Source organism: Ascaphus truei, chromosome 8 (assembly GCF_040206685.1).
Source record: "Ascaphus truei isolate aAscTru1 chromosome 8, aAscTru1.hap1, whole genome shotgun sequence".
Taxonomy (NCBI): domain Eukaryota; kingdom Metazoa; phylum Chordata; class Amphibia; order Anura; family Ascaphidae; genus Ascaphus; species Ascaphus truei.
Window position 1 is genome coordinate 9,451,968 of NC_134490.1, and position 18,726 is coordinate 9,470,693.

Here is an 18,726-nt window from a genome sequence, read left to right on the forward strand (position 1 = left end):
GAAGAACACTACCCTGGATTCTGCAATTCAAAAGTGAGTTATACCTGTGGGTTGCCATACCCCTTCATTCTCACTATATGGGACATTGGTTGTACTATTCTTCATTGGTGACGACGTGATTGGTGAAAACTGGCGCTAATTAAATACTAGTGATCACTTAAAATACAGTGAATATATATAACACACATATAGTGATCTTAAAGAAAGTTGTGACTAAAAATAGTGCAACAGTGAAAATATAATATAAGTTGTAACCCCCTGCTCAGACCCTCTGGAAGGGACTGTCTTGACTGGAGGGGTGAGCTTAAACCCTGGGAGGAGGGGCCACTTACCTCCACAAAACTGATACCAGTTGAAAATGAAATTAACAAACGCACAATCCCAGCACGCTCTAACCCCAAATCATATATATATCAAGGAATCCCGATGAAATCCGGTTACGGAAGAAACGCATAGGGTCATGTGGTGTGATCTAACTACGGTGGCTGACTGAGAGCCATCTGACTGACGTAGGAGGAGTTTGAGCCGAGCACTGGTTGAGATTGCCTCTGGGCACTAGGAACATGCTACACGAGGTACCTACTCTCTGCTCACTCGGGTTGCTGGAGAAACCTAATGCGGTGACACCAGCAGTGAATTCCAGGAAACTTTACCATACAACGGAGCAGACGGACGGCGGTATCTCCTCCCGCGTTGGCGCATGAGATTTTACTCACACCACGCTTTTATGCTTTGGCAAAATTGTGAGTTTGCATTTGTCAAAGTTCGTTTTTATTAAACATATTTTATTTTGGTAACACATGAGGATCAGGCGCTTTTCTTTTTCTCTGATATATATACACTCTCTCTCATCAGTATATCCATTTAACCAAAAGTTGTCCTCTGGTTTGAATGGGTTATTCTTTCCTATGTTCATTGTTGTTGTATTTTATTTTATGAAGCATGTCCAGCTTGTATGTCTTTTTATATTCCCATTTAATTTTTATTCATATACATAGCATTTATTCATATTGTTTTCGATTTACAGTATGTATTAAGTATTGTTATAGTTCTTTATGTATTATTTAGTTCAGGCGCAAATCTGTCTAATAGATATCACCCTAGTCATGTTCAGGTTGCTAGGCAACCCGTAGGGTTTATAACACAGTGAGCCCAAGTGTTAAACACATGCCTTTGAGAAAGTCGCCTTAGAGTGACGAAACGCGTCAGGATATAGCAGCGTCATTACGTCATCATTCCGGGACTGTCGGATCGTGGCGGGATCACGCCCCTGCTGCCGGAGGCTGCCAGTGCTAAGTGCATAACCGCAGTGAGTCTGTCTTTCAGGATTTGGAGACCCGAGTAACAGCGCCATCAACTTTAGCTCCACGTGTACCAGCAGTGAGGGGCAGCCGAGTCCGTTCCAGGGCCTTACAAGTCTTTAATGGGGACACAAACTGTGGACTTCACTGGAGGATTCATTCAGTTGGCGGTGACAATATTGTTCACGAAATGCTTATTTTTATGCTTCCTTTGTGAGTTTAATCCCTCCCTCCCCATTTCTGTTATTAAATGGGAAACGCTTTTACACTATGGGCCTTGATAGATTAGAGATAGATAGATAGAGAGAGAGATTTTGGAGAGAGATTTTGGGTTTAGAGCTTGCTGCGGTTGTGTTTGTTATCCCAATAATATATTTGAGGTCTCTGTTCCCCGTGCGGAAGATATTTTAGCCAACTTGAATTATACCAGGGGTAGCCAACTCCAGTCCTCAACGGCTATCAACAGGTCAGGTTTTCAGCATATCCCTGCTTCAGCACAGGTGGGTCCCGCAGTCGTTGACCTGAATTATACAGTCGCAGGGATCACAAACAAGGGATGTACCCTCAGAGATTAATATGACATTAATATATGGCTTTGCATTGTCTCAATATATTTAAACCTCGAGGTCTAATGTTGAATTAATGCATCACTTTTATCCAAACAGCAATATCCCTTAGTACGTCTTATTGCCATTTCATATTGAACTTCTTTTCATATGAAATAAAAGCTTGAATATTTGATCCAAAACACTAAGCGCTTTTTCTGCCAGCCAGGATCACACACACAACTTATTCAGCAGATTACTTCTGTTGATGCTCTGTTTTATGAGCCTTCATCAAGCTCTTTTATATGTACATAAATGCATAATACACGCTGCCTTCTTTAGCAATGTCATGTGATTATAGTTCACTTTACCTCTCAACAAGAATATGCAAATCTTGTTGACTTACAATGGAGATGACAAATGATTAGAACTTTCCCTGCTGCTGCTGCGGTCCTCGGTCTGCGTGGCTTCCGCGCTCAGAATTCATCTCTTCCGTCCGAGTGTCGCCAGGCGGGGTGGCAGAAGGGAGCCATCAGGATTATAAATAATTCCAAGGACTAAAACAAACTCTTGGTGAGCGGGTTGAAAGGCAGAAGATAAAGTATGTTTTCCACGGAGGCGCAGACAGCTTGCCCAGTGCCCAGGACTAAACTTTCCACCGTGGCCCCCCCCACCCACGTTTTGGCAGCCTTGTGGGAACCCCCCCCTTCTCACACACACACACAATATAAGGCCCCTTCCCCAAATACACCCACACACAATATAAGACCCTCTCCCCAAATACACCCACACACAATATAAGCCCCCTCCCCAAATACACACACACACACACACACACACACAATATAAGCCCCCTCCATCAATACACACAAACACACAATATAAGCCGCTCTCCCCAAATAGACAAACATAATATAAGCCCCTCCCCAAATACACACACACACACACACACACACACACACACACACACACACACACACACACACACACACACACACACACACACACACACACACACACACACACACACACACACACACACACACACACACACACACACACACACACACACACAATATAGCCCCCTCCCAAAATACACACACACACACACACACACACACAATATAAGCCCCTCTCCCCAAATACACACACACACACACACACACACAATATTCCCCCTCCCCAAATAAACACACACAATATAGGCCCCCTACCTAGGGTGACCAGGTGTCCCAGTTTAGCCGGGACAGTCCCGTTTTTTTAACCTCTGTCCCGTTTTTTTAACCTCTGTCCCGGTTTTTTAGTCTCTGCCTGGCTGCCCTGCATGCTGTAAAATGTTCCGTTTTTTTGTGGTTGTTTCGCTTTTGACCATCAGAGCAGGGGGGGGCAGCAGAGAGCAGACAATGCATGGAGGAGAGCAGGGGCTGGGACTAAGCTTCCGAGCCCAGCAGTGAGACCCGGAAGTGTCAGTGAGCTCAAGTGCTGCCAGGGCTCAAGATGGCTTCCCCCACCCATGCAGGTATGGTCCAGAATGGGGGACACAGACACACACTCACACAATGGGGGGGAGAGGCACAGGCACAGCATGAGGAGAGGCAGAGAGAGACACACAGGCACAGCATGGGGAGAGACACAGAGAGAGGCACAGGCACAGCATGGAGAGACAGTGTGGGGAGAGAGGCACAGCATGGGGAGAGAGGCACAGCATGGGGAGAGGGGCACAGCATGGGGAGAGGGGCACAGAGTGGGGGGGAGAGAGAGACACAAAGAATGGGGGGAGAGAGACAGAATGGGGGGGAGACAGAGAATGGGGGAGAGAGACAGAGAATGGAGGGAAGAGAGACAGAGAATGGACGGAAGAGAGACAGAGAATGGAGGAGAGACAGAGAAAGGGGGAGGGAGAGAGAGAGAGACAGAATGGAGGGGAGAGAGAGGCAGAGAATGGTGGGGAGAGAGACAGAGAATGGAGGGGAGAGAGAGACAGAGAATGGGGAGAGAGACAAAGAATGGGGTGGGGGAGAGAGAGACACAGAATGGGGTGGGGGAGAGAGATGAGAATAGAGGGTGGGGGAGAGAGACAGAGAATGGGGGGGAGAGCATGGAGGGTAGAGAGAATGGGGGAGGAGAGAGAGAATAGGGGGACAGAGCCGAGAATGGGGGGGGAGAGAGAGACGAGAATAGGGGGTGGGGGAGAGGGACAGAGAATGGGGGGGTGAGAATGGGGGGGGGGAGACCATGGAGGGTAGAGAGAGAGAGAATAGGGGGACAGAGAGCCGAGAATGGGGGGGGGGAGAGAAAGCCGAGAATGGGGGGGAGGTGGGGTGAAGAGAGATAATGGGGGGGGGGGGAGAATGGGGGAGAGAGAGAATGGGGGGAAGAGAGAGAGAGAATGGGGGGTGAGAGAGAATGCAGGGAGAGAGAATGGGATATAGAGAGGGAATGGGGGGAAGGGAGGGGGGACAGAATGGGGGGAGAGAGAGAATGGGAAGAGAGCATGGGGGGAGGAGAGAGAGAGAATGGGGGAGGAGAGAGAATGGGAGAAGGGAGAGAGAATGGGGGAGGAGAGAGAATGGGGGAGGAGAGAATGGGGGGTTTCACGGAATGGGGGAAGACACAGAGAATGGGGGGAGAGACAGAGAATGGGGGAGAGAGACAGAATGGAGGGGAGAGAGACAGAGAATGGGGGGGGGAGCGAGAGACAGAGAATAGGGGAGAGAGACAGAGAATGGGGGGAGAGAGAGAGAGACAGACGGAGAATGGGGGGGGGGAGAGAGACAGAAAATGGAGGAGAGACACTGAGAATGGGGGAGAGGAGAGGAGAGGGAGGGAGAGAATGGGGGAGAGGGAGAGAATGGGGGGAGAGAGAGAATGGGGGGAGACACAGAGAATGGGGGAAGACACAGAGAATGGGGGGATTGAGACAGAGAATGGAGGGGAGAGAGAGACAGACAGAGAATGGGGGGGGAGAGAGAAACAGAAAATGGAGGAGAGACACAGAGAATGGGGAGGGGAGAGAGAGACAAAGAACCGGGGAGAGAGAGACAAAGAATGGGGAGAGAGTCAGAGAATGGGGGGAGGGAGAGAGACAGAGAATGGAGGGGAGAGAGACAGAGAATGGGGGGGAAAGGCACAGAGAATGGGGGAGATAGACACACAGAGAAGGGGGGGAGAGAGAGCGAGACAGAGAATGGGGGGGGAGACAGAAAATGGAGAGACACAGAATGAGAGGGAGAGAGGGAGGGGAGAGGGAGAGAATGGGGGAGAGAGGGAGAGAATTGGGAAAGAGAGCGAGAGAATGTGGGGGGAGAGAGAGGGGGGAGAGAGAGAGGGAGGAGAGAGAGAATGGGGGAGAGAGAATGAGAATAAGCGGAGGGAGAGAGAGACAGAGAGAGAATGGGGGGAGAGAGAGAATGGGGTGGGGGGGAGAGAGACAGAATGGGGGGAAAGAGAGAGAAAGACAGAGAAGGGTGGAATGAGAATGTAGGGTGGGGAGAACGAGAATAGAGGGATATGGGGGGAGGGAGGGAGAGAGAAAGGGGTGTGTGTGTGAGAGAAGGGGGGACAGACCGGGGTAGAGAGACCAAGGAGAAGGGGCGCAGTTGGTGATATCATTTGTTTAATAATTTTTTTTTTTAATGTGTCCCGGTTTTTACTTTTGTAAATCTGGTCACCCTACCCTACCCAAATACACAAACAAACACACACACACACACACGCACACACACACACACACACACAATATAGCCCACTCCCCAAATACACACACATAATATAAGCAGCTCTCTTCAAATAAACACACACACAATATAAGGCCCCCTCCCCAAATACACACACACAATATAAGGCCCCCTCCCCAAATACACACACACAATATAAGGCCCCTCCCCAAATACACACACACACACACACACACACAATATAAGGCCCTTTCCCCAAATACGCAGACACACACAATATAAGGCCCCCTCCTTAAATACAGACACACCCAATAAGCCCCCAAACATACACAGACACACAATATTAAGCTACCTCCCCAAATACACACATACACACACATACTATAAGCCCCCCCCCATCCCCAAATACACAGACACAATATTAAGCTCCCTCCCAAAATGCACAGACACACACAATATAAGGCCCCCTCCTCAAATACAGACACTTCCCAAACACACACACACACACACACACCTTGGGGATGGGCCTGCTGGAGCAGTATGACAGTGCACAGAAGGGTCCTGCAGGCCCAGGAGGTTAGCCATAGGGGCTGCAATGGGGGGGGCTAAAGGGGCGGTGCTGAGAAAAGGGGAGGGCCCCTCAGTCGAACAGGAGAGGGGCCCAGGAAAGGGGAGGGCCCGGCTTGCCTGCAAAGAGAGCACTGCAGGGTTGCCGGCAGGGAGGCCGGGCCCCTTGGCCAGGCCTGGGACAGTACTCCCGGCTGTCGCCCCTGTCGGCGGTTCTGGTTTTCCAGACCACTGACAGACAGCTAATCCCATTGAGAGGCCATACAAATCTGCAAAGGTTTCCTTTTTAGTAATATATTCAGTAAAGGCAGTAAGGGGGCTTGTGGGATGGGAGCTTCAACACCTCCTGTCAGACCTTTTTAACAGATACGGTAGTGAGTTTCCCTTTTCAGCATGTTAAAAGCCCAGCTTCCACTCATATCTCCTGCTTCCATTGGTTAGAGTGCAGAACCAGTGGCAGATTAAGACTTCTCGAGGCCCTTAGCCAGGGGTGCGCAGCTCCCATCCTCAAGGGCCACCAACAGGTCAGGTTGTAAGGATATCCCTGCTTCAGCACAAGTGGCTCAATCAGTGGCTCAGTTAAAGACATCGGGAAGTATCACCGGGAAACTCCCATTGGCTTCAATAGTTTCTGTGAGATAGTTCCCCGATTGGCACTATCACAGTTTAATGAATAACCCCTAAGTGTATAGAGTCAATGGCACTGTAATCAATAGGGCAGAAATTAAGTATTGTATTCAATCTGGCACACGAGGGGTTAAAGTTGGTTACAAATTGCTTTTATATGACAATAATAGTTTTTATGGCCTGTGAAATCACCTCGGCCTAGTTTTATTGCTTTTCTATGTACAATTTCTATCTGGCTCTCCTGAAAAACAGAGTCGTTATGTGGTCATATTTAATATGCAGTGAATATTAAGTACAGACTCAACAGTGAAGATGGCGTTTGTCTGTATTGTATTATAGAAACAAAGTTATGAAGTCTTTTATATATCGAGGCAAAATTTAGAACGTCTATGGCCGGGGTAGATTTGGCTCAGTCTACTCGGGGTCAGGTACCAGTGAAATAATATTTTGTAGATATTTTCTTTTGTGACGGAACAAATTGATGTTTTGGTGACCCTCCCTCCCCCCCCCCCCTCCCCTCTCTCTGTCCAAAGTCGTTCCCGACTATCCACCCTTCCTTCGTCGCCCCCTCTCTTTTTCACCACTGAAAATAGGAAAAGGGTTTATTGTGTGTCACCAACCCCTTCCACGCTATGTACATGTATTGCGCCGTATCTCCGAGATGGCTCGTTGGCCAATGTCTGTAACATGTACCAATGCGCTGTATGACACCAATAAAGGAAAAATATTAAAAAAAAAAAAAGTCTATGGCCGGGCCTATAGTGCCGTCGATGGCGACGGCGACACGACGGGTGACGTCACCCGTCACCACCGGCAACACTTATATTTCGCTGGGCGGCGGCGTCGCGTAATTCCAGTGATTTGGTTCAAGGGCCGTCACGTGACGCGACAGCCATTGAAAAATCTAATTTTGCCGGCTACCAGTTTTCGCGATGTCGCTTTGTCGCCGTCGCGCACACTAAGCGCACGCGGCGGCGGCAATGATTTTGTTTTCGGGCGACGTCGCGTGGCCGGCACTATAAACACGGCCTAAAAGGCGAAAGGAAGAGTTTTTTTCTTTTAAGTGGTAAAACGGTCAGTAGCGATGGATGAAAGGGATGGGCTTATGTTGTTCTTAATGAAGGGAATTTAGGATATAACACCCTACATTTTAATTATGAGTCAGATTTCAACCAAGGGAGTATCTGATGTCAACAAGGTCCGTGAAGTCTCACACTTTTCAGCTCAGGACCTTTGTGAGGAAGAAACCTCATACATGTTTAGTGGTAACTTATAGGAATTCTTTGTTTATCTTCTATTTGATGTTTGATGAAATTGTCTGCATTTATTATAACTGTATGTTGTAGTAATTTTTATCTGTAACCTAAGCACTGTATTTTTGTATATTAAAGCTGAACTTTAATAATACGTTGGGCTCTGATTTAACTGTTGCATGCTATGTAGAGAGTAAATTACATTTTTGTGTGTTAAGTGCATAATTTTCTTAATAATCAGAGACCAGAGGCTCTGTACGTACATCTTTTAATAATACTTTTGGTGGTGGCAGCAGAAAAAAAAATATATATATATATCTATATAGCCATGCATAATAATGGTATACTACTTTCCTCTCTGTTGGCAGTAAGTCCTGGTAAGTACAGGTATGCCAGCAGTAGTTATGGAGGTTTTCCCTCACATCCTGGTGAGGTGCCCTATGTATAGAGGGGAGTGGATGTATGCTCTGAGTCCCTGGATAGTGACATCTGGGATGCGCTTGCCTCCCGAGGTATATAAGGCACAACACTGTCAGTTAGTGTTGGTTCCAGCAGTTGCGTGAAGTAGCTGGTAAATTGTATTCTCCTGCATAAGGGATTGTAGGAACACTTTTGTGACCCTAGTGCAGTAACTAACGGTACAGGTTGACCAATCAAGTCTGTCTAAGCCACTCTGTGTCCAGGGACCTGGCACAGGGGTGATCTCCCTAGGAGAAGAGGGAATCTCACTTCAGTACGGGAGGTCGTACCTGGCAAAGGGACAGCACGACGAGATGTGCGGCTAGAGCCGGCAGCTGCATGGGGCAGTCTGCCACATCCCAAACTACAATAAAGATGGCCTTGTTAATGAAAACCCCACTGTGTGAGTGTGAGATTACTCAGCAGTGGCAGTCACCACCAAGAAGGAGTTCCTCACCAGGACCATCTCCCTGCGGAAGCATAGACCCTGATGAGGTGGAGGCACTGCACATGATGTAAGTTGGACTCGCACCCACTACCTCAGCTACCTGTCCTGATGATATCCCCTAATACCATCAAGCGAGAGACTCAGGAGTCCTGTTGCCTACAGGTGCACCACCAGACACGAACATGTAATGGGGGGACTGGTTAGACCACACGGGCCAATGTGAGATTGGGTGGGGGAAGACCCGTTACATATATATTGTAATGGAGTAAGGGTAAATATTAACTAATTTGAAGTACATTGCGAAGTACTGAAAGGTGGAGCAGCAGCTTGGCTGTGTGTATTAACCCTGGTTGCATATATAAGTCAGGTGCTCACAGGTGGGTCGTATGTGACAAGCTCAGACAGAGTGAGCGATCAGGTCCCCATCAAGTAAGGCTACGGGCCGCTGTCTGCGCTGCACGCGCGCCTGCCAGGCTGGTGGCACATGCAGCCGAGTTCTCCGGTCTGCAGTCAGCTACAGGGGCGGAGTGACGGGGCGGTGCAGCCAGGACGTCACCCGGCAGGTTCGCCCTCATTGGCTGAACCGCCGGGGGGCATGGCCTAGCGCTCCATCGCTAATACTAAGCACAATTTTCCAGTCTACTGGAAAAACTGATGGCGAGCGATCACCCCTTGCACAGGGCCCGGCCTCGTTGAGGGGCGGTTCGTCCCTGCGCGGGTGCTGCAGCAGCCAGCGATGACCAAGCCTAACAGTAACCCAAAACAGAAGTCTGCAGTACTACATGTACTGTATGTAAAAACACAGTCTGGTGTTGATTGAGCCTTAAAACCATTCCCTGCCAGAGAGGACAATACTGCATTTCTACACCATTCCTCCTAAGTCATTGTATTGTTCTACAGGTATTCCTACATTCTGTTATTTTTACGCTGCTTGCACATTTTAGGTTGTAAAGGGTTCAATACAATGACTGTCATTTCCTCTCACAGAATTAAGAAGGGGTCGCTTTCTATTGAGTAAGATGCATTACGTTGTTTGTAAGGAGAATCACAGAAATGAATGCTCAGATTTCCAATGCAGTGCAATAATGTCCGTTCAATAATATGTACTGAGGGATCAAGATCCCTGTACAATAAAACCCATGTATTCACTGTATATGTTTTTATCTTAGTATAGACTCATGAAAACAAAGTGCCTGGCTGTATACGGCACCTCGAGCTTTTCAAACACTTGGAACGCCTCAGGTCATTTACAGACTACAAAGGAGAGCTTGTATGGCCTACAGGTGCTGCGTGGTACAATCATGCCTGCCTAGTCATTTTAATTCCATGCTTGTAGCCTTAAGCGTTTTGGTAATGTGGCACTCCAGGGGTTGACCAAAGCACTTAGCTGAAATCTGAACTTTGTCATTTAAAATAATGTAGTTCATTTTATTGTACATAATGTCAATGTATTCTCAGAGGGGGGCACGCTCACTATGATAACGTATTCAATGCAATCAAACATTTTTTTTTAGAATGTCATACTTGTGGAGAAATAAACAAGCTCATATAAACTCCCTATAAATGAAACCCATTATGGGACGCATAGCATGTAACGAGCTCCCATCTTTAAGTGAATACATACGTTGGACTGGAGACTGGATCCTTCAGCAGATTCATCTACATCGCCAGCCAATCATAAGTTATAAGGTTTCAAAATATATCTACATAAGGATATTATTAGACAATCTTCAGTGAGATCACTTCTCCACACTGAATCCACGCCTGTTAGCCTGCACCATACCCCCCCTCTTTTGTTTACCACAGTCTCTCCCAACACTTGTCTGCACACACTCATCATACTTTCCTCTCCCATCCTCCAATTCCCTCTGCAAATCCTTAATACACCCTGGCACTGCCAAATGTGGCACGCTTTCGGCAGCAGCCAAAAGGCTCACATCTGCTGTTTGTGCATTGCACAACTGGAAACACCACAGCTTCATGCTAAGTCAGGACCTCAACCACCTCTCAGTTTTGCACCACCGTTACTCTTCTCTCCACTCACTTTCCCTTTTTGCCTCCACCCTAGCTCCCAAACTTTCACCCCTTACCCCTCCTTAATCTCTCATTCTCATAAGTCATCTCCTTCCCTCTGGAGCCATCAACTCCATCTGCTTCTCGCATCACACCCCCAAAAAAACAGCAACTCCTTGTACTGTTCTCTCTTCCTTGCCTTGCTATTACTCCTACTCTGTGTCAAAATGTCCCCTAATCCCGGCCCTATCAACATACCACACCCTACCACAAAGTCTCCTTAACACGCACTGCTAATCATTCCAACCTCATCCCCATTACACCTCTCCCCTCCCTATTCCTGTTCCCTATGGAATGCACCATCTTACTGCAACCATCTTATTGCAATACATGACGTATTCATTTCCAACTCTCAACATTTTAGCCATTATAGAAACCTTGCTGTCCCCCTCAGACACCGCCTCTTCTGCTGCACTTCTCCTATGGTGACCTCAGCCACACCCTGAGACCAGGGAATAGACAGGGCGGAGGAGTTGCCATAGTACTTTCCCCATGCTGCGCATTTCATGTCATACCCATCTTCCCCTCCCTCTGCTTCTCACCCTTTCGAAGTCCACACTGTCCATCTCTTCTCCCCCCTTACCCGACATGTCACGGTCATCTCTCGTCCCCCTGGACCTGCATCTCAAATTCTTTACAACAAAGCCACCTGGGTTCCTCATGGGCTCTCTTCTGACACACCTACTGTCAGTATATTGACAATCCCAATGCCATTTCAGTTGCCCATCTCATCTCTTTAACCTCTTCCTATGGTCTCTCCTAGTGGACCACCTCTCCTACTCACTACAATGGACATTCCCTTGATCTGATTTTCTCTGGCTTCTGCTCTGTCTCTAACGCCTCTAACACACATTTCCCTCTCTCTGGTCACCACCTCTTAATCTTTAGCCTCTCTACCCTCTAGATCCTCCTAAACACCTCCTTCCACACTCACATCCAGAAACTTCTAGACTTAAATTTAAATGCCGTGGGGAAGAGCGCGGGGCCACTGCAACCTCTGCGCCGACCTACAAAAATCTCCTGCCCCCAGTTTGCGCACCCCTGCTCTAGACTAGAGCTGTGCGAATTTCTTTTGCGAATTTGGATAGGCCGGTTCCTTTGGTCTGCGGATTTCAGCGGATCAGTATCAAAAAGGGCGATTTGTGGTTTGTGGATTTTTTAATTATTATTAACAAAACACTCCATGGATTGCGTAACCCTTGGATGGATTTGTAGAATCCAACCCGCGGATTTAGACAGTCATCTATATCATCAAGGGGGTTGAACAGGACACGTAACACTGTCCAGGCCCCTTGATGATGTAGATGTTCAAATATGGCCATATAGCCTCCCCCTTGTGATGTAGATCCCCATATAAGGGCATCAACATCATCCAGTGGGAAGGAATTCCAGCCCTGCATCTAACCAGCACTGCAGAGACACGGATCCAAGCAAAGAGGTGGGGACACGGTTGCAGACGGCTGTGCAGCTCAGCTGAAAGGTGAGTATTGGTATTCTCTCCCTGTAGACGGCCCAAAAGGACGATAGCTGCGGGGTCCCATTCAGAAGCATGGCACCCCACAGAGTTAATCCTCCTTGGCTGCTTACTATCCTCGAACTGTGAGAGCTGTAGACGCACCGGGACAGTGTAGATCATGGCACCGAGGACAGCAAGTGTGAGTGGTCCGCTGGTGGTATTGGGGACGTCTGCCTGGACAGGCTTCTGGAGTATATGACCGATATTTATCTCTGGTGATACAGCGCCTCCATCTGCTGCAGGCTCCAAATGACTAGATCTCGTAGACCTGTGATTAATCACCAATGTTCTTTCCAAAGAAGAGGTGGGATTCATTGTTAATCCTAACCCGGTTATTCCCATCTTCCACAATCTCCCAAAGACCCATGAGACATTGGTCGACCCGCCTGGCCAACCAATAGTCTCCAGTATTGGATCTTTGTGTGATAGGCTGTCATGCTATGTAGATAGATATCTACATCCGTTTGTAAGACAATTACCATCTTTCATTTGGATTCAGGAGATCTTCTTAGACAAATTCAGGAAATAAAGTGGAAGCAAGACTACATTGGGGTAAGTCTTGATGTTGTCTCCCTTTACTAAATTATTAGACATGACCTGGGGTTGGCAGCTGTCCGTCCTTTCATTGAAGGTCCAGAAAACTCACTTTTCAACACCGCCTTTATTATTGAAGTTATTTCTTTTCTTTTAACACATAATTACTTTCTGTTTGATCACAATTTTTATTTACAATTAAAGGGCACAGCAATGGGGAGGAGTTTCGCCCCCTCATATGCTAATCTTTTTATGGGGTTGTGGGAAGCCCATTTTGTATACAGCAGCACTAATCACTTTACAAATAACATTATATTTTACGTGTTTCAGTGACTATTTAATTATAATTTGGAAGGGGGATGGTGACACACTACATTCCTTTTTTGATTATATCAATGATAACCCTTATGATTTCAAGTTCACATTTAACTACAACATACAACACCTGCACTTTCTGGACCTCCATTTATATATAGATTTGGATTTACAGATACAGACTGATACCTTCAAGAAGTAGAACTCGAGGAGTTCTTTCCTGAGAGCACACATTTGCTGCGTGCCTGCGCTCAAATGTATGTATATGTGTGTGTATGTATGCATGTATGCGTGTATATATGGATGTGTGTGTGTGTGTGTGTGTGTGTGTGTGTGTGTGTGTGTGTGTGTGTGTGTGTGTGTGTGTGTGTGTGTGTGTGTGTGTGTGTGTGTGTGTGTGTGTGTGTGTGTGTGTGTGTGAATGATTGCAGAAGTTAAAAAAATATATATTTATTAAAGTTTTTTTTTCATTAAAAAAAATCTTATCTAGCACTTCCTTTCACTCACACAACCCATGCACACACATATACTCACACATACACACACATACAGATTACCTGCAGCTCCCGGCACTATATACATAAAAAGCATGCGGCACGTGCACGCGCGTTCGCATAGGAACGCACGACCGCAACCTGTATATAACAGCCCTATGAAATGTGTTGACATTTTTGTCACGAAGCCTCCTTTCAATGTGGGGCCTGCAATGTTTGTAGATATATGAAGCCATCCAATATTTTCTTTGCTTTCAATCCACATAAAAAATACAAAGTCAACAATGTTATCAATTGTAACTCTGTGTTTGTTATATACTTCATTACATGCGGTTGTGAAAAAAGATATGTAGGAAGGACAACGAGAAATTTGAAAACAAAAATACAAGAACACATCAGACTGATTAGTAAAGGAGACTTATTACATCCTGTTTCAAAACATTTCCGTGAGTGTAAGAATGGGGGAATTAGGGGTTTTGCGTTTATGGGAATTGATAGGATTGTCCGTAAGGAACGTGGAGGGGACACTGTTAAACTTCTTGATCGTAGGGAAGCACAGTGGATTTTTCTACTTAAAACTAAAATCCCTGACGGTCTGAATACAGAATGGAACCTAAGCCATCTTCTTAGATGATCTGTTGTTTCTATGCTCTTACCTTTCTGAATTTTAGAAATTTTTAAATCTAGGTGATTACATTTATATGGATATACAGGAGGACAGGTTGGATCTCTCTGATACTTTGCCATTTCTTCATGAGATTGGTTTGATTGTTCAGGAGTTCGATCTGTACTGTATAACATCAAGGATTGAATTAACATCCTTTTGTTCATTCATCGTAGACTGGTTTTGGATATATTTCAACTCACATGGATATATTTCATGTATATTGTAGGGTCCTATTGCCACCCCTACAGTTGGATCGACGTAAGGCATTCTGGATCTTCACTTTGAGGATGAAGCAGGCACACGGTCTTACTCAAAAGGAGGTTTAATATGCCATAAAGTCCAACGTTTCGGCAGTCAAATACTGCCTTTCTCAAGGTGAAGGCTACCAAACACAAGAAAACAGTCAAAATATATACCACCCCCATATATTTTGACTGTTTTCTTGTGTGTGGTAGCCTTCACCTTGAGAAAGGCAGTATTTGACTGCCGAAACGTTGGACTTTATGGCATATTAAACCTCCTTTTCAGTAAGACCGTGTGCCTGCTTCTTCTTCTTTGTACTGGAACATTTGGGACTACAGGAGCTCCCCAGGACCAGCGCACCGGCAGCTAAGTACCCCACCTCTATTACCATTGATATTGAGTGTGTGTCTCATCCTCTGTCTATCTTCACTTTGAGGACCAGGGTGCCTCACGGAATGAATATGGATTGGGATCTCACCCATTTTCTGTGATTTTTTGTGATTCTCCATGATCTTTTTCTTTGACTATTAGATCATAGATTTGTATATTTTTAGTAATTTCTCATTCTGTTAGATATGTTATGAACGTTTGATTTTTCATGATCATGTAGATGGATTCTTATAGACCCCTTTTGCATTCCACAGGTTATATGAATTATATATGTTCTTTAAGATATAAATATTCTTTTTAGATCTGTGTATATTTTGGGTAGGATATTATTCACTAAGACCAATGATTTGGTTCATTGGTCTGGTGTAATTTATCTTTATTCCAAATATATATATATATATTTTAAATACATTGATTATTTACTGTAATATGAATTTCTTGTGTAGTTTCTATATGGGTCATATGTGTGTGTCTAATTACTGTTGCATTTTTTATTAGCTAATTCAAGATCTTTAATATCTTTCCAGATGTGCAGAATGATTGCACACATTTATTTCCCATAAGTTTATAGGATAGAGGGTTCATTTACCTTTATGGAACCTATATATATATATAAATATGTGTCCTATGCAGTGTAGGTCACACACACCCAATATGATTGAGATTATTAATTTTATCTTTCATTTATATATTATTATCTAAGGGTGTTTGTAATATCTTTTGTATGTTATATATATTTTTATTCAAACAAATCATATTTTTTCATCTTTGATATTGTATTGTGGGTTCCTTCGGTTTATGGTAGTAGTGTGTATTCGTTTAATTCTTATTCAGTATCCTAATTGTCCGTTTTATATGTTCTTTTCATTTTTTGTTAGTTTTATGATTAAAGTTGTTGTATTCAATGTTTTTTTTATTGTAGCCAATCCTGGTACCCAGTGAGCTCTGTCTGTTGCGGGCGTGGCTCAGGTCTGACTCGCGCGGTAACAATGCGACTCGGTTTCGGGTCGCATGACGATGACGTCACTGGTGGCTAATTTTGGCGCGAAAATGTTAATGATAAGATGTGTGTCACTACGTGTTTCCCTACACCTTGTGAAAGTCCTGTGGGATGAAACGCGTTGGTGCGTAACCCTATACCATTGCAAAGCTGTTTAATAAAGGATAATATCATTTTTTCCTTTGCCTGGAGTTGCCCTTATTTATTTTTGCATCCTGGATGCTGTGAGCTGTGCTCCTTTTTCTCTTCTACTTACCTGGATCTTCCTTCTAAGGATTGCACGCTGAGGGATCCACTTATCTGGAACACCTATTCAGGTAAAGGGCATTAGCCCCTCTGTTGTTACCTTTCAATTGCTGGACTGTTTTCATATCATACCCCAGGATTGAATGAATATATATTGGAGACCATTTACTGTTACTGCGTTCTTCTCAAGGATGTATTCTTTCTACCCCCTTTGTATCTAAAGCCCTCTCCCGCCTTAAACCTTTTTCACTGACTGCCCCACACCTCTGGAATGCCCTTCCCCTCAGTACCCGACTAGCACCCACTCTAACCACCTTTAAGACCCAATTTAAGACACACTTGCTTAAAGAAGCATATGAATAGCACTGTGGATATTCTGAACACGATACATAAAGCTTGGCCCCCTGCAGACGCACTTACCAGAACTCCCTCCTACTGTCTCTGTACGTTCTCCCTACCTACCAATTAGACTGTAAGCTCCTCGGGGCAGGGACTCCTCTTCCTTAATGTTACTTTTATGTCTAAAGCACTTATTCCTATGATCTGTTATTTATATTATCTGTTATTTATTTGATTACCACGTCTATTACTACTGTGACGCGCTGTGTACATTAATGGCGCTATATAAATAAAGACATACAATACAATACTGTGGCAGCTGTGTGGGCACCACTAGGTCCCCATTTCACCCTGGGAGGATCATTCCTGTTATTATGTAATTGTTCCTGGACTTTGGATTCTCTTCAAAGAAACTTATGTTTTGGTGAGCTTATTGTGGTGATGCACCAATATACCACATTACCAATCTTCATAAGAAGGAAGATTCTATTTTACCAAATTGTGATCAGGGCCTTTTGCATATACAGTATATATAGATACCTTGGGATCTGGAGAGATCTATAGATGAAATGTTGTGACTTGGAGATTTTTCTTTTTGATGTTCTCTATACAGTACTATTTGCTCTATGGGATGTGAGAATATATGATTTATAATCTATCTGTAGTCTGTAGATCATCTCCCTATATTCCATATGAATGGATCCATACAAAATGCTCTTTATATTATAAAAAAACATTTTCTATACTTTAGACCAGGGGTGTGCAAAGTGGGGGGCACGCCCCCAAAGGGGGCCCGGAGATTTTTCTGGGGGGGGGGGGGGGGGCGCGGGCCATTACAGGGGCACAGCGCTCTTCCCCGAGGCATTAAAATATAATGCCGGGGTATCTTGTGAGGCCTCTGCAACGCTATTACTTACCTTGACTCTGCCGGCATCACTCGTGTCCATGGAAAGGGGGGGTCATGTGAAGTGACATCATGCGTCAAATGACGCTGCATCAAGGTAAGGGAGGGGGCGCAAGCACTTGCAGAGGGAAGGCAGGGGGGCGCAGCTGCAAAAGTTTGCGCTCCCCTGCTTTAGACCTTCTCTGTGATAATTAGATTTATCAGAGTTGCATTGGATAATAATCTATGTGAGGTCTTTTGATGAGGATATTTGAATATTCAATACATATTTTTATATGAATTATAAAAACCAATTCTATATATAACAATATCCTTTAAGAACCTATTTTGAGTTTTGAAAATGTATATGATATGACTTCTCAAATGGTCTCACAGTACTCCCTAGGATCAATGAGATTCTGATTTTTTTTCTATTGGTAATTTTTTTCTATTGGAAATGCTGATTTTTTATTGACATAACAAAACTCAATGCTATAATTTTGGATGTGGACATTTGTCTATATTGACATTATCTATATAATTTCTTGTTAGTTTGATTTTAAGTAAAGATATGGTTTACAGGAATTTGAATTTAATTATTATCTTATATATTTATCTTACATTGATCCTAGGGGGGATGATTGCTGATGGTGAGAGCTGTTGTATATTTATGTATCCTTGTGCATATGTGTTTCTTATTTTCTATGCAACACATTTTTCTGCATATATTTGATGTACTTTATACAATATACACTTTATGTACATGTAACGGGTTTTCCCCCCCCCAATCGCAGATATGGTGTGGGTGCGGAGAACATACGTGTTACCAGGTGTGTGTGGTGCGTTACCTGTTGGCTCACAGGAGGGCTGAGCTTCCGCCACGGGGAACCTGGGGCAATTACAATAGTATGGACAACCACTTACAATAGGTGCAGCGCCTCCACCTGCGATGGCTCCCACCAGAGGGGGAGTGGTTCCTCGCAGGACAAACACAATAATCCCATCCACAATGGGGTATAATAACTAGCGAATTTACTAATATGTAATACGACACATCACAGTCATAACATAACCTGTGTCCCTCTCAGGAGGAGACACTAACCGTGACGTCTCGCAGGACGATTCCCCAACCCTAGGTGATCCCACCCA